The sequence below is a fragment of the Pogona vitticeps genome, chromosome 6 (genome assembly GCF_051106095.1).
Source record: "Pogona vitticeps strain Pit_001003342236 chromosome 6, PviZW2.1, whole genome shotgun sequence".
In the NCBI taxonomy this organism is placed as follows: domain Eukaryota; kingdom Metazoa; phylum Chordata; class Lepidosauria; order Squamata; family Agamidae; genus Pogona; species Pogona vitticeps.
This window is the reverse complement of record NC_135788.1, coordinates 26,650,056-26,675,669: the sequence shown is the minus strand read 5'-3', so window position 1 is coordinate 26,675,669 and position 25,614 is coordinate 26,650,056.

Below are 25,614 nucleotides of genomic sequence, written 5' to 3'. Positions count from 1 at the left end.
ATGGTGCTGCTGTTCCAAAGAGCACATGGTACATAACGAATGCTAGAAACATTATAAGCTACTCTGCCTCTGAATGTTTGGATAAGTGCAATCCTATTTGTTTGTCCATTTGAATTAGAGGTACTCTTCCTCAAACAATTGTCCTAGGACAGTTGTTCCAGCCATTCTAAACTTGTTCTTTCATTGTTTCCTCAGAGAGCAGATCAAATTAGAAACAATGGTTTTATTGCATTTGGATATATTATACAAGCTCTCAATAGAGCAGCCATAGCCACTGCTAGTAAAAAGAGTTAGCTGCTTCCACCATTTCAATTCAGCATATTTTTCCATAACCTAGGCTACCTTGATGTTTACTGTACACTAGCTCCCTACCTTTGTTGTTAGCTCCTTGTTTAAGAGCTTGTTGCACAGTCAGGCCAAGGCAAAAAAGACATAGACACAGAAGTTGCTTTTTTTGAACTACAACTCCCAGAAAGCTTTTTCTTAAAAAATTAAAAATTCAATAACTATAGTAAAAATACAAGTGTGTTGCCTTGGCAAAGGGGTCGGTGGAGGAATTCACAGGAAGCACAAATACTCATAGGCTTTTTATCTATAGGAAGGAGAGATACAACAAGCTGATACCTTGACACTTTTGTGCTAGATCTGCAATCTCCATCTTGCTTTTCAAGGAGGAAAGGGAAGTACCACTGGACATGAAGGATGCAAACATCATCACATTGTACAAGAACAAAAGTGACAGGGGAGACTGCAATAACTACTGTGGCATCGCTCTTCTCAGCGTTGTAGGGAAGCAGCTTGCCTGTGTTGTGCTGAAGAGGCTCCAGATGCTTGCAGACAGAATCTATCCAGAATCACAGTGTGGATTTCGAGCTAATAGATCCACCATTGACATGGCATTTTCCCTCAGACAGTTGCAGGAAAAATGTAGGGAACAATGACAGCGACTCTTTGTGGCCTTCATAGATCTTACAAAGGCCTTTAATTTAGTTAACAGGGACAGCCTTTTTAAAATACTTCTGAAGATTAGATGTCCACCTTGACTCCTTAACATCATCAGGTCCTTTCATAAGGAAATGAAGGGCACAATAGTTTTTGATGGCTCAGTATCAGATCTCTTTGACATCTGAAGCGGAGTGAAACAGGGCTCTGTCATCACGCCAACTCTGTTTGGGATCTTTTTTGCTGTCATGCTGAAGCATGCTTTTGGAACTGCAGCAGAAGGTGTCTATCTCTGGACTAGATCAGATGGAAAGCTCTTTAATCTTTCTAGATTGAGAGCGAAGACCAAAGTCCAACTGAAATGCAAGCAGGACTTCCTTTTCACCAATGATGCAGCTGTTGTTGCCTACTCTGCTGAAGACCTCCAACAACTCATGAATGGTTTTAGCAAGGCCTGCCAAGACTTTGGACTAACAATCAGCCTGAAGAAAACACAAGTCATGTGACTGACCTCCCTCTATTACCATCTATACACAAGAATTTGAGGTTGTTCATGATTTCGTGTACCTTGGCTCAACAATCCCTGACACACTCTCTCTATATGTCGAGCTGGATAAACGTATTGGTAAAGCAGTTACCATGTTCTGTAGACTCACAAAGAGAGCATGGCTTAATAAGAAGCTGACGGCATATACCAAGATCCAGGTCTATAGAGCCTGTGTCCTGAGCACACCTCTGTACTGCAGTGAGTCCTGGACCCTTTGTGCATGGCAGGAGAGGAAGTTGGACATATTCTATACATATTGTCTCTGGTGCATTTTTGGTATTACCTGGCAGGACAACGTTCCAAATAGAGTAGTCCTAGAACGAGCTGGAATTTTTCGCATGTATGCATTACTGAAACAGCGATGTCTACATTGGTTCGGGCATGTTGTGAGAATGGCTGATGGTCAGATTCCAAAAGATCTCCTGTATGGAGAATTGGTGCAGGGAAAGCGCCCCAGAGGGAGACCATAGTTGTGATACAAGGATTTATTTATTTTATTTATTAATTTAATTTATATCCTGCCCATCTAGACAAAAGTCTACTCTGGGTGGCTAACAACAAATTACAACAAATTAATAAAAACAATAGCAATATAAAATATCAACAGCAACATAATATGGTACAAGATGGCAAAGTAAACTAAGCAGTGACAGGAGGGAAGGCCTGCCTAAAGACCAGGTCTTGAACTTGCTCAAGGATAGCTGCAAGCGGGATCTGAAGGCCTTAGAAATGGACCTCAACAGAGGGGAAACCCTGACATCTGAGCATTCAGCCTGGAGGCAGGCGGTGCATCACGGCCTCTCCCAATTTGAAGAGACACTTGTTCAGCAGGCCGAGGCAAAGAGGCAGTCCCAAAAGCAGCAAAACCAGGGAGCTGGACACAGGACAGATTGTATCTGTCTTAAGTGTGGAAGGGATTGTCACTCTCAAATTGGACTCCTCAGCCACACTAGATGCTGTTCCAAGACCTCTATTCAGAGCATATTACCATAGCCTCTCAAGACTGAGGGATGCCTACTATAACCTTGCTTTGCAAGTCTACTTGGAAGAACAATGGCATAACATCCAGCCAGATGTTTGGGGCTTTGGGGAAATTTGTTCTTCCTCCTCTATTATCCTTTTGGGTTTTTTTCCCATAATATCTTCACCTGAGCCGGAACCCTTCTCAGAACATTGTGATAGTTGATGTCCAGGGTTTTAGAAAGAATGCCATTCTACCCTGTGAAGAAATTGAGAAGGCAGTGTGGAAATGGACAATTCTCACCTTTATCTCATCTCCTGCTATTGAACATTCAAAGGTATTATTGACAGATGCTTCCATGCCAGTCTTTATTAGAGGACAGCTTCCCTCAAAGGGTCATTAATAACTTATCTGTGACCTTGACTTGAAGAGTCATTCTGACTTGAAAAAACTCAGTCTGAGGGCTTTCCCAGGGAGTTATGTAAATTGATGGTGGTGGCAGCATCAAGTCAGGAAGTTGCCTTTTGTTCTGATGAAACATGAAAAGGACTGAAGATGTGTCACAGTAGGTGCTTAATGGTTCATTCACTTGTATAAAAGGGATTAGGAAGATTAGTTATTCAGCCTAGATGCCTCTGAGGAGAATAATGCTTGTCTGTCCACTTGTTCAGAAGGACCTGGGTAGATTAGCAATCCTATGAAACTATGCCAGAGGATGCACTCTGTGTATGGCTATAAATATGTTATCTCTCCACTCAGCTGTGTGTGGGCATCCTTCAGTCCGGAGAGACTATCGTATGTGCTCTGAATAGAGGCCTGGGAACAATGTCTGGTGTGGCTGAGAAGGCCAATTCGAGAATGACAATCCCTTCCACTGAAGACTCAGCTGTAAACTCCCAACCTCTGGTTCCACAGCTAGATACTTAACTGACTGAGCTATCCAGCCAGCATACATAGGGTAGATTATCTTTACTGTATTCTTTTCTGGTGGGTTTTCTGCCTAAGTACTTGACAGTCTGTCTATGCTTTGTTCCTATATTCTGAAAGGTTGTTTCATGAAACCATTTGGAACTTTTACCATTTATCCTTTTACATTGGTTTTTTTCCGCTTTATAATAAATTATAGAAATCCTTGCATGCAGTTGTCTGGATTTTGAATGAAAGGTTAATGGTACTAAAACCAGTCCTTGACTCAACCTGCTACTGGGATTTTTTGCAGTGCTTGTGTGCGGGAGTAGTGGCAGCTACCTCACAATGTTGGCACTCTCATTCTCTACCTTGCTTTGGGAATTTCTTTTTTGTGTTTAACTCTCTAGAGCACCTCAAAGTCAGGGAGACCAAACAGGTGATCAAGGAGAAAGATGGTTCCAATCATGGGTGCCTCATCTATGGAGGTTTTCAAGAAAAGATTGGACAGCCATCTGTCCGGGATGGTATGAGGTCTGGGATGTTATGAGGTCTCCTGCCTTGGGCAGGGGGTTGGACTAGAAGACCTCCAAGGTCCCTTCTAACCCTATGACTATTCTGTGATTCTACAATTCTATGAAACTTCCATACTCTCCACCTCCTCTGCCTTCACCTGGGTGCTCCCACCCCAGGAGGAACATGAGTACAGTGGTGCCTCGCTAGACAATGATAATCCATTCCACTGAAATTGGTGTTTAGCGAAATCATTGTCTAGCGAAAAGCATTTCCCCATTGAAATATATTGAAACCTGTTTAATGCATTCCAATGGGGAAGAATCGTCATTGTCTAGCAAAGATCGGCCATAGGAAAGCCGCTTTGCGAACCGCCAGTCAGCTGTTTAAATCGCTGTCTTGCGAAGCTTAGGCCCCGAAAACACCTGTTTTGCGAGCGCGGAGGGAGCTGTCAAAATCGTCGTCTAGCGAAAATCGGTTTGCAAAGCAGGGACCGAACATGGTCCAGCGAAATTCCCCCATAAGAATCACTGTTTTGCAAATCGCTATAGCGATCACAAAAAGTCAATGTCTAGCGAAAAAACTGTCATGCGGGGTAACTGTCTAGCGAGGCACCACTGTACTGTGGCTGAGTGACTGTTAGGAGTGGGGCTTGACCAGAGAACCATGACACACCCCTCCCTGGAAATAATGATTAAATTTATTAATATGTGCATACCAAGCATGTTCTCTACCTTTGACTTATGGCTTTCGAAAAACAGTGACTTACCTAAACTCTCACAGATTTTGCAGGAGTGGAGTATATCTATTCTGGCCATCTTGGAAATCCATCTCACAAACAGTCTGTTATCTTTATGATAATATCACAGTTCGTTCAGCTTGCCCTGAGTCATTGTCAATCGTTGCTTTTATGTGCACGCTTTTACATCACATTTCCATATCTCTTTCTCAAAAGATAAAAATGTTTTTATTGTGACTAATACACTTTCTTCCATTTCCTTTGGAAGAGCAGAATCAGAGAGAAAAGCTGTTTTGATAATTTTCTCAGAAGGAATTCTATCCAATGTTCTTTCTTTAAATCTCATACACAGTTGACAAGATATGTTGAAAGACATCAATAAATGTTCTGATTAGGAGCGGGAGACACTCGCTTTAAAAATCTGGAGCAAAGGAAGACTATTCTAATTATCTGAGACATGTGAAGTCAATTGTCCTTAATACTTTAAGAATGACAGATTACAAATGAATAGATATTAGGGGGCTTTCTGCTCTGTTGCCTGCTGAAGCATTGATGAAGGACAAGCATTTGGGTATGTCACCTTCTATCTTGGGGGGAAAGGAGAAGAATGAAAAGATGATGATGGGAAGAGATACAGATTATATCAGTGTTACATTCTTTGCTGAATCCACCAGTGGGTGAAGTGATTCTCGGTAAAAAAAAAAAAACACAATATGGTTTACAATTTTTTAAAGAACATGGCCCAAGGTGCCAGAAGTTAAGCCTTATAATACCTGTCATTTTTTTAGAACTCTGTTCTTTAATAATGGTCTGTTATGCATTTAAAGCTGGTTGGAGAACTCAGTAGTTTAGGTAGCTGGCTATGGAGCCAGAGGTTGGGAGTTCGATTCCCTGTTGTGCCTCCTGTGAGTATAGGCAACCTTGAGCAAGCGGCACAGTCCCAGAGAATCCCTTGTATTCTCTACCTAGGAAACCCTAAAAATCGTCATCACAAATCACAATTGACTTGATGGTATATGATTGTTATTATTTTATGCATTTAATCTAATAAAGACTTTTATTTTCTTCCCACATTTGACCAACATTACTCTTCTTAACACAGGGACTGGGAAAGTGCAGTCCTCCTAATGGTGCTGGACTACAACTCCCATCAGCCCATGGCAACACCTTTGATGGTGAGGAATTCTGGGACTTGTAGCCCAACAGCATTTGGAGGGCTAACTCTTGCCCACCCCCTCTTCTAGCTGGAAACTCTACTTGCTGAATGCCAAGAGGGCTGTAGCCAAAACAGAGTCAACAAGAAACAGGAAGAAGGCATCAGCATGTAGAAGTAGAGTACAGGAAAAAATGGGGGCAGGAAGATAATCCAAAACAGCCCCATGAGTGGTGATCTTCATCAGTGGCCACAGAACATTAGGGTGTGTTAGGAGAAGGAACTGAACAGCAGAAAAGAGAGGGAATGGAAGAGGGTAAGACCAGCTGCATGAGATCGTCAAATTTTAGGGTACCACATGAAATCTGAAGAGATAGCTATGCTTATCTGGTTCTCCAGGCCAGAAGGCAAATCTCAGATCAAGCAGCCATGGAGGAGGACATAGTTCGGTGTTTACGTGTGAGATGGTTTCAAAGCCTGGGCACTTAGCTCTGCTCATTTCTAGCTGGTGCCATAGCTCACTGGCTCAGCAGATGCTGACCTGAATGTCATGATGAGACTGAAATGCATTCACCCACTACCTCTCTGTCCCCAGTCCCCTCCTCTTTTCTTGGCTTTCTTGTTGTGCTGGCACTGTACCATTTGGTGCAAGTGGAGCATCAGCAATGTTGTGCAAGCCCTAGGAGAGGGGGAGACTCAACCTTCGTTGCCTTCGACTTGTCTCCTATTCTGAGGTTTGGACAAGATTTGGACCAGGATGCTGTCCAACTGGCAACCCCCTGTAGATGCCTGCTTGCAACTCTGAACAAGAACACCCCATGACAAGGACAGCTCGTGATGTGAGCAGGGGATGGTGCTCTATTCCAGAATTTCAGAGTGAAGTGTCAATGCCTTCTCTGAAAAGGGACTTGCTCTGCTCTGCTGTGCAATATTTTGTTCCAGTTCCCACTTTGGAAGAACACACATCAGGTAGGTTTTTGTTTTTTGTTTTGTTTTTGTTTTTTGCCTTGTTCACAATGCAGAGGTTGTTTGTCACTTTAAGGCTGCAATCCTACCTATTTAATTGAAAGTAACCCTTACTCAATGGGTTTGTATCTGAGCAGACAGACAAACATTTGTGTTATATATACAAAACACATACTGTTTTAGGCAAGCTGATCAGGAGTAAAAAAGGGAACAATGGCTATATCTTGTTGGAAAGCAAGAATTTGAAGAGGCAGATATATCGTTCATGCTTGGTTTTTCAGTCCCCTTGAAACCAGGAGAGGGTTAGAATTTGACTTTTAATCTTTACACATTTCTGCCTGAAGCAGAGCTTTGAGTGACTCAAAAGCTTGCAAAAATAAACAATTAGAATTGATCCAAAAAAGTTTTCAGATACTCTCCATATCCAAGTGAATGCAATGGTGGATCATTATTGATCTTAATGGAACTGGATTGCACCTGAGATACCTTTTTTAAAAAATCAATGGTATTTATCTATCATATAGTTTTCTATCATATAACTGGTATGGAAAGTTTTGAGGGGTTTTTTTTGGTTTGTTTTTGTTTTTGCTGAGTTTACAACTAGGAAAAGACTTTGCAGGAAAATATCTGAGAATCAATATAAAAGAGCTGACTGAAATACAGTTAATGTCCTATAAACAGCAACTGACCCAATTCTAGAGGGCAGCCAAGTATAATATGTGATATGCTTAGAAAGATTGTATAAAAATACACAGGAATCCAATTGCTACATCCACGTCTTCTCAAACATACAGGGCATGTCCACTAGAAATGTGTGCACAGAATTCAAGAGAATTCACCTATGTATCTTTCAGATTATATGGAGCTGCTGCTACCTTCCAGTGCTTGATGGAAATGGCGCAATAACCTGTCCAACACTGTGTGGCTGCCTACATTGACAATACAATAATGTTCAGCACTATCTGGTCTGAGCATCTGAAACATCTGAAAGCTATACAGTATTCAAAGAGTTTAGGAAAACACACCTAACGGTAAATCTGAAAAAAATGTAAGGTGGTTCAGTCTCACATTCAGTATCTGGGTTTCCAAATACAGTGGTACCTCACTTTACGAAAGCCTCAGTTTACATAATTTTCAGTTTACGAACTGAAATCCATAGCAAATCATGTCCTGGTTTACATTCTTTTTGCTGTACAAAAGGGTTTTCCCCAGGACGCATTGCACCTGGAGGTTTCTAGTGCCACCCCCGTTCCTAGCGCAATCCGTGTATCAGTTTACGAAATTTCCACATGACGCAATGTCCCAGAAGATGCATTAATTTCGTAAACTGAGGTACGCCTGTAGGAAGAGCCCTATTAAAACTGTTGAGGACAAGGTTACAAAAATCTCAGCGTCCACAACTGCAAGTCAAGAAAAAAGGGCAATAATTTTTAGGATTAGCTCAGTATTTGTAATTTATACCCCTCTGACCAGGAAAAAATCTCCAAAGACAGTGAAGTGCAGAAAGACAGATAGGACTTCTTTGTTAAACTTGTGTTCTGCCCTGGTTCAACGCTCTCCGGATTTCTCCAAACCATTCATCCTCCAAATCAATGCATCATACATGGGGTTGGGTAGTTCTAGCGCAGCAGAAGGAAAAGGGAAAACACCCTATCCTATACTTGCCTCCCAGAGAACAAAGCATGCAACAATAAAGAGTGATCAAAGAACAGGGGCAGTTTTATCTCAGTCCAGCAACTGAGGGCTGACACGCTTAAGTTGAACAGGTTCCTATGACACACAAATTCTTAGAAATCCATGGTCTGAAGGAAGACAAAGGTGTAATCTACTGAGCAGAGTGAGTCAGTTCCTCATGATCACGGTTGGTATCTCCACAGAGGATTTAATGTTTCCACAGCAGACTGTCCTGGTAAGAAACAAGGCTGGATCATTATTCTACAATGTGTTTATTGCAATATTACATATCACTGGTTGTCCTGAAAATTGTACCAGAAAAGAAGTAGTCCTTCATCATGTAGGTAACAAACACACACAGACACCATAACAAGGGATTAACAAGGCCCTTGGCAGAAGGGTCATGTGAGGAGGGAAACAAGGAGGTTACCACCCCTGGCAGCATGCTGTCCCCTCTTCCCACAGAACCAGAGATAATACACACCTCTAGTTCCTCCATAGACTTGGGGGAAACCCTGGAGGAAAATGGCTCCCAGGCAAGGCCAGAAAGCCCGAAATGATGGAAAGCCAAAAAAATAGACAAATAGTGAGGGGATGCTCTTACATACTTCTGCTGCTTGTGGGCTTTCTGTAGGCCATTAGTTGGGCTGCCATGTGAAGGCAATGCTGGATTCAATAGTCTTCAGATCTCATCCAGCGTGAGTCTTATGATGAAATCTGTAGAAAGTGAGATTTCAGGAGATCTTGTTTGCTAAATGGGATACATCTGCTGAAATTCACTCTTCTGTAAAGGTTCAGGAGTAGAGATGGGCATAAATTTAGAAACAAGAAATCATTAAAAATCTCTAATTCATTGATCTATATTCATATTCCTCCCTGACAAATATGAATCAATGAATTAGCAATTTTTGATTTTGGGGGCTATAAAACACACACACATCAGCATCTAGGGACACCAAAATCACAGAGAAGCTTCCCCTATCTTCTACAATCCCTCCAAGTTTGGTGAAGATTAGGTTTCCCCAAGCCAGCTGCTAAAGGGCACTTTCCTGGAGGAACCCACTTTGTGGGTGTTTAACTTGGATGTCCAAAACTCAGATTTCACTAATCATGAGTGCCTGTAGAGGAGAGTCAGAGAAAGCTTTCCTGTGATTTTGGTGTCTCTAGGTACAGTGGGGTCTCTACTTAAGAACTTAATCCGTATTGGAAGGTGGTTCTCAAGTTGAAAAGTTCTTATGTTGAATTTGCATTTCCCATAGGAATGCATTGAAAACCATTTAATCCGTATCTGCTCTTTTCCGTCCATAGAAACTACAGTGGAACCTCTACTTAAGAACTTAATCTGTTTTGGAATGGTGTTCTTAAGTTGAAACGTTCTTAAGTTGAAGCAAAATTTCCCATAGGAATGGACTGAAAACCAATTAATCCGTTCTGGCTGTTTTTTTGTTATGTAGAGGTGCGTTCATACATTGAAGCATTAGTTCCCATAGGAACTAATGCAAAGCTGGTTAATACGTACTCTACCACTAGGGGGAGAATTTTTTTAACCTAAGATGACCTAAGGTTAAAAAAAGAGCAGGAAAGTTTTTTTTTTCCTGTTCTTATCTTGGATTTCTGTTCTCAAGTAGAAGCAAAATTTAGCAAATGGAGCTGTTCTTAAGTTGGATTGTTCTTAAGTAGGGACGTTCTTAAGTAGAGACCCCACTGTACCTGGGAACTAAAGAACCTTGTAATGAGGGTGAAAGACAAGAGTGCAAAAAATGGTCTGAAACTCAACATCAAAAAACCTAAGATCATGGCCACTGGTCCCATCACCTCCTGGGAAATAGAAGGGGAAGATATGGAGGCAGTGACAGATTTTACTTTCTTGGGCTCCATGTTCACTGCAGATGGAGACAGCAGCCCCGAAATTAAAAGAAGCCTGCTTCTTGGGAGGAAAGCAATGACAAACCTTGACAGCATCTTAAAAAGCAGAGACATCACCTTGCCAACAAAAGTCCGAATAGTCAAAGCTATGGTTTTTCCTGTAGTGTTGTATGGAAGTGAGAGCTGTACCATAAAGAAAGCTGACCGCCGAAGAATTGATGCCTTTGAATTGTGGTGCTGGAGGAGACTCTTGAGAGTTCCCTGGACTGCAAAGAGAACAAACCTGTCAATTCTAAAGGAAATCAACCCCGAGTGCTCATTGGAAGGACAGATCCTGAAGCTGAGGCTCCAGTACTTTGGCCATCTCATGAGAAGAGAAGACTCCTTGGAAAAGACTTTGATGTTGGGAAAGTGTGAAGGCAAGAGGAGAAGGGGACGACCGAGGATGAGATGGTTGGACAGTGTCATCGAAGCAACCAACATGAATTTGACACAACTCCGGGAGGCGGTGGAGGATAGGAGGGCCTGGCGTGCTCTGGTCCATGGGGTCACGAAGAGTCGGACACGACTAAACGACTGAACAAACAAAGGTACCTGGGGGACAACTTTATATGATTTTAAAGGGAAAATAAATCAACAAATTCATTCATTGATTTGTCAGGGAAAAATGTAAATTCATTATTTGTAATTGGTCAACCTTGATGAATCACAAATCAAAATGAATTGCCGTTTTTCCGATTCATGACCATCTCTGTTCTGGAGCCCTGTCTTCTTTTGCATCTGGACACCCTACCTCACTGATAATACTATAAGAATCAAATTACTCTATTTGCCTCATTGACACTCCCCCCCAATAATCCTAGAATTCAAAAAGGCCTGAGGGAGGATTACATGCAGTTAATTTTTGCTGCAGTGTCAAAAAAGCAAGCCATAATTTTACAGGTCTCTTTCTTCTCGACAGAGAACTCCTATTGCTCTTAATGAAAAGGCATTGTGAAAAGGCTACTCCTTTTTTTTTCTTTAATGGGTTTTCTCTGGTAAGAAAAACAGTTGAAGAAACCAAGAAAAAATAGAGGGGTGGTCCTGCAAAGTCAAGGCAGTGCCACTTAGATCCCCCATAAATACCTGTGAGCAAGCTATTCTCAGGTCACTAGAAGAAGTGCAACCCAGTAGTTTCCAATGGGTGGGAACTATTTTGTCAAAAGAAGGGACCAAACCTCCCACCACAGACATTTTCTTTGCATTTTTGTTGTTGTTGTTTAGTCGTTAAGTCGTGTCTGAATCTTTGTGACCCCTTTGGACCAGAGCACGCCAGGCCCTCCGGTCTTCCACTGCCTGTTTACATGTCCTTTTCTGGATTTATGCAGGGATCTAAGTAATTAGACCATCACGTGGATTGTAAGGAATGTGTCTAATACATAGGAAAACATTTTGAAGCATAACAACCCAGGTTTGTTGCATGTTATTAGATCAAAACTGTGGTTTTTATCTCTGACAAATTAATTGATTTTCCCTCATGTCTGCCCCCCAACCTTCTTCTTCTTTTGTCAAAGCAAACAGCAAGCAATCACATATTGGTATGTTTATGGTATTTTATCACTCTGTATCCAATTCTGGAAGACCAAATGGAAACCAGCACAGAAGGCTGGTGGTAAGAGGCAAACACTTTTCTGGAAAGAAACAGCCCTCAGATAATTGATCTGATGACAGACAGCTGCATAGAGATCCATAACTCTAAGCTGTAACTGTTGGATGATGCCAAATATAATAGAAACCGGGTGGGATCTTATCAGGGAATGAAAATATATTTTACTTCATAACAACATCCCACAAAATATTTTATATATTACACGTTAAATGTTAACAACATCAACAGTATGCAATTACATAATTTTCTTAGAAAATATATTAACAAAAATATGTTCTGTACTTCAGATATCACATTCATTGTACCTAAATTGTCAAAATACTGTAAATTTTTCCAAGAACGATTCCCCAGCTACACAGTCCTGAAAACACTCTTAAACTGGAAATAGTGGTGGTGGCTGTCCCACCCCTCTTGGGTCAAAGGCCAGGTGGCTGGAATAAACGATTTGTGTTTTATCTCTTGAAAGATCAGAGCTGATTCATTGTCATTAAAGTTGTTGTAGACTCACCTGTGTGGCTTTGTGATGCCTTAGGGGGAAGCTCAGCAGGGGCTAACTTCTTGCTAGAGAAGAAAGAAGAGGTGAAGCTGGAGTTTTAATTGGCGTAAAGGGAAATCCCTCTTCTTTTATGTAGGTGGCTAAGGGAGGGAAGAGAAAAAACCCCTACGGATAATAAAAATAATACTAGTAGCCCTCTTTAGAATGAGTTACATTAAATACTATTCTCTAAGCCTTTTCAGGTCAACTGGTGGGTGAAGGAATTTAGGTAGAATTGTCTACATAGCAGCTACGCATCAACATACTATAATGACAGCTGAAAGACATTTCCATGTATGGGACTTTTCTGCATTTTCTTCTAACTATTAAGAGTATAACCCAGTCAGAGCCAAGATACAGTAACAGACTGTAATATATTTTACTCAGTTCATTGTGTTTTGGATGCGATATTATCTAGTTTCCCTTGCTTAAAATGGCATATCCAGAACATTGAAGCTGAAATATGTGAACAAAAATGCATTGTTCTGTTCTGTTTTTTTTGCATCTGTGGATTTATTCAAAGGTGTTAGGAAAGGATCTGGTTATGTGATAAATAGTTTGGAATTACACTTCAAGTATTAACATTACAAAGACAGAATTTTCTGTTTTTATTCCGGGCTCTTTTGTGATTTCTTTAATAATAAAGGTTTTTCTCTATTAGGCTGCTTCTACTATAATTCCAAAACCTAGACACATGAAAGCAAGCCACTGGGAGTATGGTACAGACAGTAAGAAGAAACTAGGGGTACGCCTCTTTAGGTGATTTTGTTTGGATAATTGATTTACAGTGGTGCCTCGCTTAACGAGCGCACCGTATAACGAAGAATCCGTATAGCGATCCCTTTTTGGGGATTGCTATACGGAGCTGCCCCAATCGCCGCACTCGCTTTGCGACGATTGGGGCGTCCGGCGGCCATTTTGGAGCTGCCGAACAGCTGTGGCCGCCAGACCAGTGAAAACATCGCTGGAGGGGTAAGTTTTGGCGCCTATTGGAATGCATTAAACTAAGTTTAATGCGTTCCAATAGGCTTTTCCTGCCCCGTACAGTGATGTTTTCGCATAGCGAAGGTTAATCCGGAACGGATTAACCTCGCTATGCGGGGCACCACTGTAGTTACTTACAGTCACGACCTTGCAATTCTGTCCGAAAATGCAACCCTTCTCTCAGAAAATTGTTGCAGTTGCAAATGTTTTGGTACTCACATGTTCATTTCTTTGGTATGTGTTGGAAGAACACAAAGAAACAGAGAAGAAAAGTCAAATCTGATACAATCCCACACAGAAACCCAAAATGCACTGCCCAAAATTATTGGCACCCTGTCTAAAATGTAAGGAATAATTGCTTTTCAAGCATGCGATGCTTCTTTAATTTGTATTTAGACACACCTGGCGCAAGTAAGAGGTGTGGGCAATATAGTAATCACACTTGCAACCAGTTCAGATGAAGAAAAGTTGACTCAACCTTTGTGTTGTGTATGACACTGAGCATGGAGAAAAGAATGAAATGTAGAGTTGTCTGTGGATTTGAGAGAAAAAATTGTGGAAAAACATTGACAATCTCAAGGCTACAAGCCCATCTCCAGAGATCTTAATGTTCCTGTGTCCACTGTGCACAATATCAAGAAGTTTACAGCCAATGGCACTGTAGCTAACTGCCCTGGACATGGACAAAAGAGCAAAATTACTGAAAAATTACAAAGAAGGGTTGTTCAAATGGTGGATACAGAACCCAGATTAACTTCCAAACAAATTCAAGCTGATCTGCAGACACAGGGTACAGCAGTGTCAGCTTGCACTATCCATCTGAATGAAAAGGGACGCTATGGAAGGAGACCTAGGAGGACACCACTGCTGACACGAAGGCATAAAAAAGCAAGACTGGAGTATGCCAAAACTTATGTGACAAATCCACAATCCTTCTGGGAGAATGTACTGTGGACAGATGAGACAAAAGTGGAGCTTTTTGGTAAAGGACATCATGGCAATGTTTATAGGAAAAGAAATGAGAATACAGTCCCTACAGTCAAACATGATGGAGGTTCAAAGATGTTTTGGGGTTGCTTTGCTGCTTCTGCCACTGGATGCCTTGACAGTGCAAACAGTATCATGAAACCTGATGATTACCAAAGAATTTTGGGGCACAACATAGTGGCCAGTGTCAGAAAGCTGCATCTCCACCAGAGGTCATGGGCCTTCCAGCAGGACAGTGACCCGAAACATACTTCAAAAAGCACTGAGAAATGGGTACAAACAAAGCACTGGAGAGTTCTGAAATGGCCAGCAATGAGTCCAGATCTGAATCTCATAGAACACCTGTGGAGAGATCTCAAAACAGCAGTTGGGAGAAGGTATTATTCAAATCTGAAGGCCCTGGAAAAGTTTCGCAAAAGAAGAGTGGTCCAAAATTCCAGTAGCGAGGTGTAAGAAACTCATTCATGGTTACGGGAAGTGACTGATTTCAGTTATTTTTTTCCAAAAGGGGTGCTACTAAATATTAGGTTAAGGGTGCCAATAATTTAGACCAATGCATTTTTGGGTTTCTGTGTGGAATTGTATCATATTTGACTTTAAAATCTCTCTATAGTATGGGTTCCAACTGTAGCATGCAGTACTAACTTTAGTCACTAGGTGGCAAATGTTCCTAAACTGTCCTAAAGAAGGCTTTTCACTCCCACTACAGGGAGTTGTTTTCTCTTCAAGGCCTCTGACTATTTAATTTAGAAGGGAAAAAGAGGACAGAAGACGAAGACGAAGACGAAGACGAAGAAGAAGAAGAAGAAGAAGAAGAAGAAGAAGAAGAAGAAGAAGAAGAAGAAGAAGAAGAAGAAGAAGAAGAAGAAGAAGAAGAAGAAGAAGAAGAAGAAGAAGAAGAAGAAGAAGAAGAAGAAGAAGAAGAAGAAGAAGAAGAAGAAGAAGAAGAAGAAGAAGAAGAAGGCAAGAGGTCCTGTATATGGTGGTGGGGAACACAGTTACTGTATTTCAGTTTATATGTTTTATGTATATGATTTTGCCTTTGTAAATAAATAAATAAAAATAAAAAAGAAGGGGAAAAGTCCTGCTGTTTGGTTGGGTGGGAGGAGGACAGTGAGCCACTGATCCTGTTGGCTGGGAAATTCTGTGAGCTCTTTTCCAATGCAATAACTTATTCAAGTTCTTCCTGTTAGTCAAGGACTTAAATGGACAAGGACATCAAGCTGATGAAATATCTTGATTTCAGCTTTTGCTAAGTGGTCTTTTACGGATGCCACAATTTTTTTAAAAAAGTATGAAAAGAACCATAGCAGGGGAGAAAAAGAGAACCATTACTACCACCAGTAGCAACTCTCACCTGCTTCTCTGAGAATATGTCCAGATGTGCAGAGACAAACAATTTTCCATGCTCTGGAAAGCATGCCCATTATCTTGTTGTTCCATATATGATCCTCTTTAGAGTCCTCCAGTCAAGAAGGTCAAATCCTGCTGGTTTGAAGCAGAAGCAGTGGTGCAGACTGCTGGTAGGCAGAACCTCTGTGTGACATAATGCAACTGCTACACCACTTTTTGTGTGTTGGAAAGTGAGCGAGCAGAGTCACAAGAGCAATGTTAACATTTTGGTTAAGCCATTACAAATGAAGAATGATAACTAAGCATGCTTCTCCCTTTGTAAAGGAATCACGTCCACACTTCTTTCTAAGAAAATGAGAAAACTTATGTTTATTAGAGAAGTATATGTGTGTAGGAAAGGTGACAGAAGTCCTAGCTCTAACTAAGTCAGTTGGAGATGTTAGGAGCCATAGATGTCCCTTTCATCTCTAGAGAACAAAGGAAAGATGTCCCTGGAGAGGAAGGAGAAAGATGTGAAAAGGAACTAAGTGACATCAGCAACCCTAAGAATAGCAATCTAAGGTTGAAGGAAGGTCAGCCCAGGTCAGAGCAGATGAAAGAACAGTCTAGGAAACCTGAAGAGTTCTGCATGCAAAGACATACATCTTCTTGAGTGTAAGCTGAGTTGCACTTAGTCACTTCCAACATCCCTGAGTTTTTTCTTTTCTTTTAAAGAATAAACTTTTGCTCTGAAACACCAACAGAGCACTGTATAATGGGTTAAATATAAAATTGTACAAACGGATGCTTTTTAAAAAAGTTAAGGTTACAACCTCTTCAAAAACGTGGAAACAGATACAAAAACAGAACAAATTGGCCCTGAAAGAAGAAGTAAGTTGTTTGAAGAAAATGCACCTAAGCCATGCTGCTTCCTGGTTTTTTATTTATTTATTTTAAGTCTGAAAATCTACTGACTGTAGACAGCACTTTATGATCTTTCAAGAGACCATTTGTGACCATTTGGGGAAAAAATTCATTCTAATATTTTATAATGAAACTTTCCATACTTTCCATAATATCAAAAATATTTAACAATTAAAAGCCTGTAGCTTTAATTCCTACTCATGTACTATAATTTAACAACTCCCTACCGTGAATTTAATTGTATGCTTCCAGTTTATAAATAAATCCTTTCTAAATGAAATGAACCTGTAGCTTTTTGAGAGGTGGATAGTTGAAATAATGTAAATAAACACTGATTTAAACTGGAAAGAAGTCTCAAGATGTGGTATTTATTGAGTTAGAAAAATGAGAGTTTAATTATAATTACAGAAGGAAATAGAGCAATGTTGCGGTTGCCAGATAAACATAAACACCACATGCATTCCCTGGTTGTATCTTGAAAGAGGTCTTGGTTGATTGAGAATTAGAGCAGACAGGTTTTTGGCCTTACTACAGGAACATATATTTACAGAATTTCAATATACTGTAACTGCAGATCGAGTCTCATCCCAAGCAAAACTTTGTTCTGAAAAAGCAAGGGCATCTAAGCCAGAATCGTAAAAAGTAGTTTCCAGTGGCTATAAATTGTATCAGCTAGGTAAACATAGCTATCATTCCAGCCAGAGGATGTCACGCTGGATGAAGTTTTTGGAAATTCCTAAGCACGCTTAAAATCTACATTGAATTTCATGTGCGGTAATGATCATAAGCCCTGTTTATACATCATGTCTTTACAGCTAAGGAAAAAAATAATCCTTTGGCTCATCTTACGTGCGACTCCAGCACAGGAATGCCGCAAACGTCAGTATGGTTTACATGGCACTAAGTTATTCATGGCCCTGATATCCCAGGCAGACTACTAATAGCTCCAAAAAATTTTCTCCCCAAATGCATAAATGAGCAACAGAATGGCACAGGAGATTTGGTGAAAATTAGCAGGAAATCATGTGCATTAAACCAGTGGATCCAAACCTTGCACACAGATAGATTGAGCTATTCCACTGAAGCTATAAGAGAGTTTTTAAGGATAACTGCTGGATTGCTTGGTAGTTTAGCCATCTGGCTGCACAGCCAAAGGTTCAATTCCTCGCTGTGCCTCTTTGACCCGGGGGGGGGGGGCTGGACTCGATGATCCAGAGGGTCCCTTCCATTTTGCAGTTTTAAGCTTATAACCATGAAATAAAATTGTACTTAAAGTCATAAAAAAGGAATGAATAATTAACAGATTAGATGGCTAAAGGTATACACAACAGAGATTTATAGGAAGAAGAAATAGATCTCTTCCTCCACTTTCCCCTTCCATCACAATTTTTATTGAACTCATTTAATACTTCTAGTATTTGAAGAAATACTATTTGGAAGTATTTGAAGAAACACTATTTGAAGAAATGCTTCTTCAAATAGTGTAGTTAATCCTTGGTGCCATGTTTTGCTTAGGGATGGAACATTTAATCTTTTGATGAAAAAAAAAACAAAAGAGGCTTTGTGTGTGTGTGTGTGTGTTCTTTCATTGACTCCCAAAAGTGAACCTCTAAAATATACTCTTGGTTTCAAATTTTGTCTGTCAAATTGCTTGGGAAATTTTTCATCCAATAGCATTGTGAGGCTTCTATCTGCACTGAGTCAGAATGTCCAGGAGGTAAGAGAAGGAATTTTGAATTTGTAAAAGAGCATCGATTGGCTGCAACCCAGTGGCAAGTGCTTCACAGTTGTTTGTAGTGAGTGAGATTATTCTATGCTGCTGAGCTTGTGGTGCCCTCCATTTAGGAGTGTGCTGCCTGCCACAGCCTCCATCTTGGATCCTTTCCCCTTTTGCCCAGTTTTTGGGATGACCCCCCTCCCCAATTTATTTGGATTATTTTTGCTGCCTTCTCTGCCTGCCTTGCCTACTGCTGTCTGCTGGGCTCAAGGGGAAAAAAAGGAATCAAGTAGTGGGGGAATATCCCCACATTCTAGTAGCTTTAGTTGGTGGAGGGCTTTGATTCTAATTGCCTTTATTTGCTTGCTTGTTTTTCTCAGTCGTTGGGAGATTGGACTGTACTTGAGTTTTGGGATTGTTGCTGGCTTCCCACCCTCCCAACATTATACAGTATATTGGGGTGCTTTCCCTGTTTGATTTATTTTTTAAAAAACCTTGAGACTCACCCGAACAACCAGTCTGGCATACTATTTCTGCGACTGGTGCTGTTTTAAATGTTAATTATTACACTTTTGCCATATATTTTTTACCCCAAACCAAGAATTAATAGTATTTTGACAGCAAGGCATAACATTTATTCATCATGCTGAATACATCATATTCTTTTGGGTGAGACATGGTTTAGAGACAGTTTGGGACATTTTTGTCATGTTACCTTTTCAGAGGGGAAAAATTAAAGTAAAATAAAAAGAAATGTAGAAGTGGTACTGTATAGTGGATATAGTGTGAACCAGGACTTAGGAAATCTGGTTCCAGATCCCTGATCAGTCACAGAAATGTATTTTACATAACTACTAGAGTCATCATACGTTGGAAGCAATTTAACAGCACATAACAACAATTTTTTAAAAAAACTTGTTAGTAATGAGTTTCTAACATGTTGGCTGAAATCCTGTTGCCTATGGAATATATCTCACCCTTTAAACAATTTTTAAAGAGTATCAGGCCTTTCTTCCAGGCTGATTTGCTTTTTCCAGATCTCCCCTAGGAAACTGAAATGGATGTAAGCACACATTGAGAAATTGTAGAAAGTGACGGGAGAAGTAAGCAGACTTTTAAAAAAATTTCTTCTCTTCACCTTCCCCCTCCACCCCAGTGCCTAAGGCTTGATTATAGGGGGTAATTTTTCATAATTAGAAACACCGTACTTCTGAATCGCATCTTTTCAGCCTCCACATAATTCATCACATGCAAGTCATAAAAGCCACAGGATTGAAGGAGGAAGTCTTTAATTATTGGACATTGCTGCTGCCTGATGATGTTACCAGCAGAGGGTAATTTTCAGTAATCAAAGTCTTCCTCCTCCCATCATTGCTCCCACAGCTTCTACGCAGTAAATGAGATTACAAGGGTTGGAAAAGCCACAGGACGGAAGTAGGAAGTTTATAATTACTAAAAAGTGCACTTGTTGTTGATATGATCATCCTTACACAAGCATAAGTTAAACAACAGGATTTTAGGATGACTTGGTAACTAACAAGTATTCAAAAGTTATTTTTTAAAGTAATGAACCACAAATAATGAATTACATTTTGAAAACAACATTTCTAGCTTTTCCCAAAAATATCTAGTACTCTTTAAGGCATTTGAAGGTAAATGAATCATAGCCAGGGAGAAAAAGCAGTAACAACCAGCCTACGTAATTGTTCTTTGGTCCTTTCCTTCATTTATATAACCTAATCAGTTCATGTCACCATAGACTAATATGTAGATTCATATAAAAATATAGAAAGTATAGACTATGTAGAAAATAAAAGTTGCATTGTAGTATTATGTAGGATAATATTTTTCTGACCAGTGTAGCATTGTCTAGACTGGATCTGGCCACTTCTGTACCACATCTCTGGTGAAGGTTTTCCCCAACATTTATTTGCTGATCCTTTTTTCATGATTGAACCTGGGACTTTCCACATTCAAACCAGGTCCTCTATTATGGAATTCCCTTAACAGAAATTGCAACATAGGGGGATATAATATAAACATGCACTTAAAACAGTCCCATGTCTACCCCAGAAGCATGCATTAACCTATTTTCTTTGTCCCTGGACTGCACAAAAAAAGAATGATTGTGGACATATTTTAAAGGTTAACTATATAAAGCTGCACCAAGTCATCCTTGCTTTGATAAATATGTTCAGAGCCCTTTTTAATTTGCTTCTAAATGCCCCAGTCCTTGAAAATTTCAATTTTTGTTCAAATTAAAAATGTGCTTCATAAACAGTTTGTACCCTAATGATGTGTTTTGACCATGATTAAATCAATACAATCAAGTGCACCTTGAAAAATAATAATAGATTAATAGATAACAAATACAGTGAAGTAGCAAAAATTCCTTTCCCACTTACATATTTATTTACACACTTCACTTCTTTGTTTCAAGCTTGGCAACATGACAAGCTAGATAAAAAGAGAATATTAGCATTTCTGGCTTTTCTTTCTGGGAATATAGGCATTAAACTGTTTTAATATGAATACTGTCTCTATAGAACATAGAAATGTCTCCAGCCAGGTCTGGTCTGGTAACAAGAGCTAAACTTGGCTGTATTTCATTTCATTCCCGCTGATAGTATTTATCAGCAAAATCTGGATAAAAACCTCCCGAAATATGCAACTTAAGCCTGATCATAACTGGTCTGCTGAGGAGGAAAGTGAGAGGATTATCTGGAGCCTGGAAGTACAAATATAAGATTGTATTGTCACTCTGGGCTATAGGCCTCTTGGCAAAGTATAGTGTAAGACTCAGCTGACAGGCCTTTTGACAACTGACAGACAAAAATATGAAACTTAAATTCTTCTTGACAGACAAATTTGTTGAATGAAAAGACGGACAGGGCACCACTATAGAATGTGGAGGAGGGGTATCATACATATGCAGAGAGAGAGAGAGAGAGAGAGAGAGAGAGAGAGACTCTGTTATTCTTTTTATCACAAGTTGTTGGCAATGGATGATAGATATCTCTTAGTTTATATATTGGTCACCATCACAAACACACAAAACTTTTCTCAATTAAGTTATTAAATTTAAAGGGTTTTTCTTTCTTCTGCAGCTAAAAAACCCCAGAAAGTCTTAAAAACAGAGCTAACAGATGAAATAAAATTCATCGGCAAGAAAGAGATTTTCTCTAGATAGCTCTAAAAATATGTGTTATTTGCTGGGAGAGGAAGGTATTAGTTCTTTGAACCCAAGATGGCTAATAAATAAATAATGAGACAAGTATCTCTCTTGATTCAGAAATAACTGGGAAATGTTAAAGGATGGCTTTCATGGGATACAGGAACCTTTGAGTGACTACTGCTGATATTAAACTTGATTTCCAAATAATGCCAACCTGACACATACAGATCATAACCTGTGTTGAGTTGGCCACTCAGAATGCAGAAGGGCTTCTGCATAGCCAATGGTAAGGGGTGATGGGAGCTGTAGTCTAACAATATCTAGAGGTTCATCTGTTTCCTCTTACTGCTTTCAATTATTGAGAAGTTGCAGCCTGAAACTGATGAGTGTTTTGAAGGGATATATGCCAATTTTACAGGTACATTATCGTACATGGCTATATCACCCCTTCCTGAGCCCCAACGTATGAACCTGTCTATACCATATTATATTAGTCAGCGAAGGCATCTATGACAATATCTATAATGGTATCTATTTCCGTCAATGCCTTAGCCACATTTAAAACCAGAGCTTCTTACTAATCATATTTACTGTCTAAAATCAAGCATAACTACAGTTGTTCTATGGTTTCCTCTTAATTACATAAAATGTCCAGTTACATCCCCAGAGTGTTTCAGAAAGCCAGGATATGTAACTCTCCTTCATCACAATGCATCCGCACAAAAACCCTCAGAAGAATTCAGACTGAGGTCACCAAGTGAGTTTCATGGCTCAGTGGGAACGTGCAAGCAGGAGTCTCTCCGGTTCAGACACGTCTTTTTCCACTGGAGAAAATATAAGAGAGGAGGGGGCTCTCTTGAGTGTATTGGTAATAACCAGGGAGGTAATGGCTGAATAGAACTGCTAGTAAAACCTCCACACAAAATTCCAAATACATTTTCAGACTGGTAATATATATTTGCAGAATATGAAAACATTAGTGCACCAACCAAGGAGAAAAAGATGAGGCAGACTAGGCTCAATTGCCCCCCCCCTTACACACACATACAAATCCTTATTATTTCTTTTGACTGCCTACTTATTTCTTCACAAAAAGTTTTACTTGTTTAGTTTTGGCTATTTTATTAATAATGGTATATCTCACTCTTTAAGCAAAATTTTAAGGGTGCCAGGCCTTTCTTGCAGGCTGCTTTGGCTTTTCCAGGTTTCCCCCTAGAAAACTGAAATGGAGGTAAGCACACATTGAGCCCTTGTCTTAATTAATGGAGCCTGGCAGGTTGACAATTGTCTGTTGATGGAGCCAGAAGGGAAGGATCAAGCCTTAGGCGCTGAGGTGAAGGGGGGAGGTGGAGAGGAGCAGAAGAAGAAAAGTTTTTTTAAAAAAAGTATGCTTAGTTCTCCCCTGTCACTTTCTCCAGTTGCCATGGCGATGCCTAATCTCAATCAGAAATCAAAAAGAGAGAGAGAGAGAGAAGATAAGAGTGATGAGGTTTGGTTTTTTCTAAAGCCTTCAGGCCAGGGCCAGTATGTGATCATCACCCAGGTAGACGACAGCCCTTGAATGCCAGACTGTAAGACTAGGCTGGGATCTGAGGAGCATGGGAAGCCTGGAATGAAGCTCCTATGAAAAGGCAAAGGAAAGATTTGTGGGGCAGAGAGAGAGAGAGAGAGAGGGAGAGAGGGAGGAGAAAGATGAGGGGGAGCCAGCCTTGTGTCTGAGAAAGAAGAATCCAGGCGCCACCAATGTAACAGCTGCCTCAGGTATGTAGCCAGTTTCGGCTCGTTCCCAGCACTGCCAAGCCTTAAACACTTCTCTCTCTCTCTCTCTTTCTCTCTCACTCTCTCACTCACTCACACACACACACACACACACACACACACACACACACACAGAGAGAGAGAGAGAGAGAGAGAGAGAGAGAGAGAGAGAGAGAGAGCAAATTGTCCAAAGAGGCAGTGCTTTCCTAGATTCTATCTTTCAGACCGAAAATTGGTGGAGCACTAACTTCTGGACGCTGTTTGTGGTTAAATTATTTCAGATTTTTGTAAAAGAGCAATAAGTGCATGTCTTCATGTCAAAAACATGAGAGAAATGGAGCCTTTAATGCTCCTGTGCTGGTCTGTTAACATAGGCACTAACAAAGCCAACCGTGTAAGGGGTGGGATGCGGCTGCTGCAGATTCTGGCACTGGCATTCACGTAAAAGCAACTTTAAATGGATGCCCAAGGCAGGACTTTGACCTGAAAGCCGCTGCAGCAAAGCAAAAAGATATGGTTTCTTTGCTGTGTTCTCTTACTACTTGTGCTTTGGTTGTTTAGAAGCAGGAGGATATGAAAGAGACACAGAGGCTGCTCCAGCAAGAGACCCGTAGACCCTGAGGGAATGGGAAAGCAAGGCTATTTTATTCTAGATTCATCTTCTCCCCAGAGCTCATGTTCAAAAGAATCAGGTTTCACAAGGATCAGTCTTCTCCAGGGGCCCAGTATGTTTCAAAATAAAAGACCTAGGAAAAGAAACAAGGAATTCCCAAAAGGAGCAGAAGTAAGAAGGTGAGGAACTGGCAGCTGTAGCCACCATCATCTTGGGAAAGGTCCTGTGCCAGAAAGAATAAGTTGAAAGATAAAGGAGAAAAGCCTTAAGCAGGAGACCCTAGCAGGTGCAGTGATTATATCATTTCTTATTTTTTGATATATTCATTTATAAATCTATGTGTCCAAATTAGCTTACACTGTTAACTAAAAAGCCATTCCAACTTAAAGTTATTAAAACAAAACAAAAAAAATCATAAAATTGACCAAACCATGTACATTACAGGTAATCCTTCGTAAGAAGATGTAAAAAGGGTCTAACTATCACAGAAAGAGTTTTTAAAAAAAACAACAACAAACTTCCGATAGTTTGCAAATTAGTGTACTTCGTTTTTTGATCTGTCTTCGGGAGCTAATTCCAGCTTTCTTTGCAGCTAAGATTTCTCAAAATCAAAAATCTGCATGAAACATATGCTTAGAACACTAATATGATTTTAGCTCTAATGAAAAATAATCTGCAATATGTCATTTAGCCATTAAATCCAGAGACTTACATTTTAGAAGTCTTGTGGAAAAGTATTGTCAATATTCTCTTTATAAGATCAATGAAAAGGATCTGTTATAGTCCTATCCAGAGAAAATTCTACAGTTCCTTTTCCAACTTGAGGCACATTTAACCTAAAAAAACAACCGATTTCCTGAACTTAGATCATAGTGCTGAAGGAATATCCACTCTGAAAATACTCTCCTTGGACTCCATAAAATTTGATTAACACCAGCAGTTTAAATTTGGCCTGAAACTGAGTTGTAATACAGTGTTTTTGTAGTAGTGGTGCAATACCAATATATCCCTTTTTGTATGGTCCACATAGTCTCAATAAAAGCCAAAGTGCTGAATTATGGATTGGTTTACATTTTACAACTGTCCTCAAGAGCAGCCTCATGTAAAAAGCAAGGGAAAGATTTGTGGGATCTAAACATTACAAGGATGAACACATAACAATAGAGTGAGATTCCTTTACACACACACACCCACTCTTCCCAGAATGTAGCTAAATGATCACTTAACCTAAACTGGTAAAAAAGCATTTATGGCCTCAACTCTCTCTGGATACAGATGAAGGTATATTCCCAGATAAAATACTATTCCTTCAAAATGGCTTTGCCCAAGAGAAACATGGCCAAAATGAAAAACCACGATGTGTATCTCCATTTGTCTTAACTGTCAGTTCATTCACTGTCATCGCTAATGATCAATTGAGACATTACTTTTAAGAGGAATTTATGTAATGATATCTGGAAACCTATATAATGATATGTGGAAACCATCCTCTGAGACCCAGAGTATCATCTTACCACTGCTCAGATATGGATGGCTTCAGGTGTGTCACTATATTCATTCTTCTTGAAAGTAACTTTCCAAGATTTACAGAAGGTCAGCAAACAGCCATAACTTGTCAAAGAAACTACTGTTGCTTTGTTAGAGAATGTTCAGGTCAAAGTATATGTTTAAATA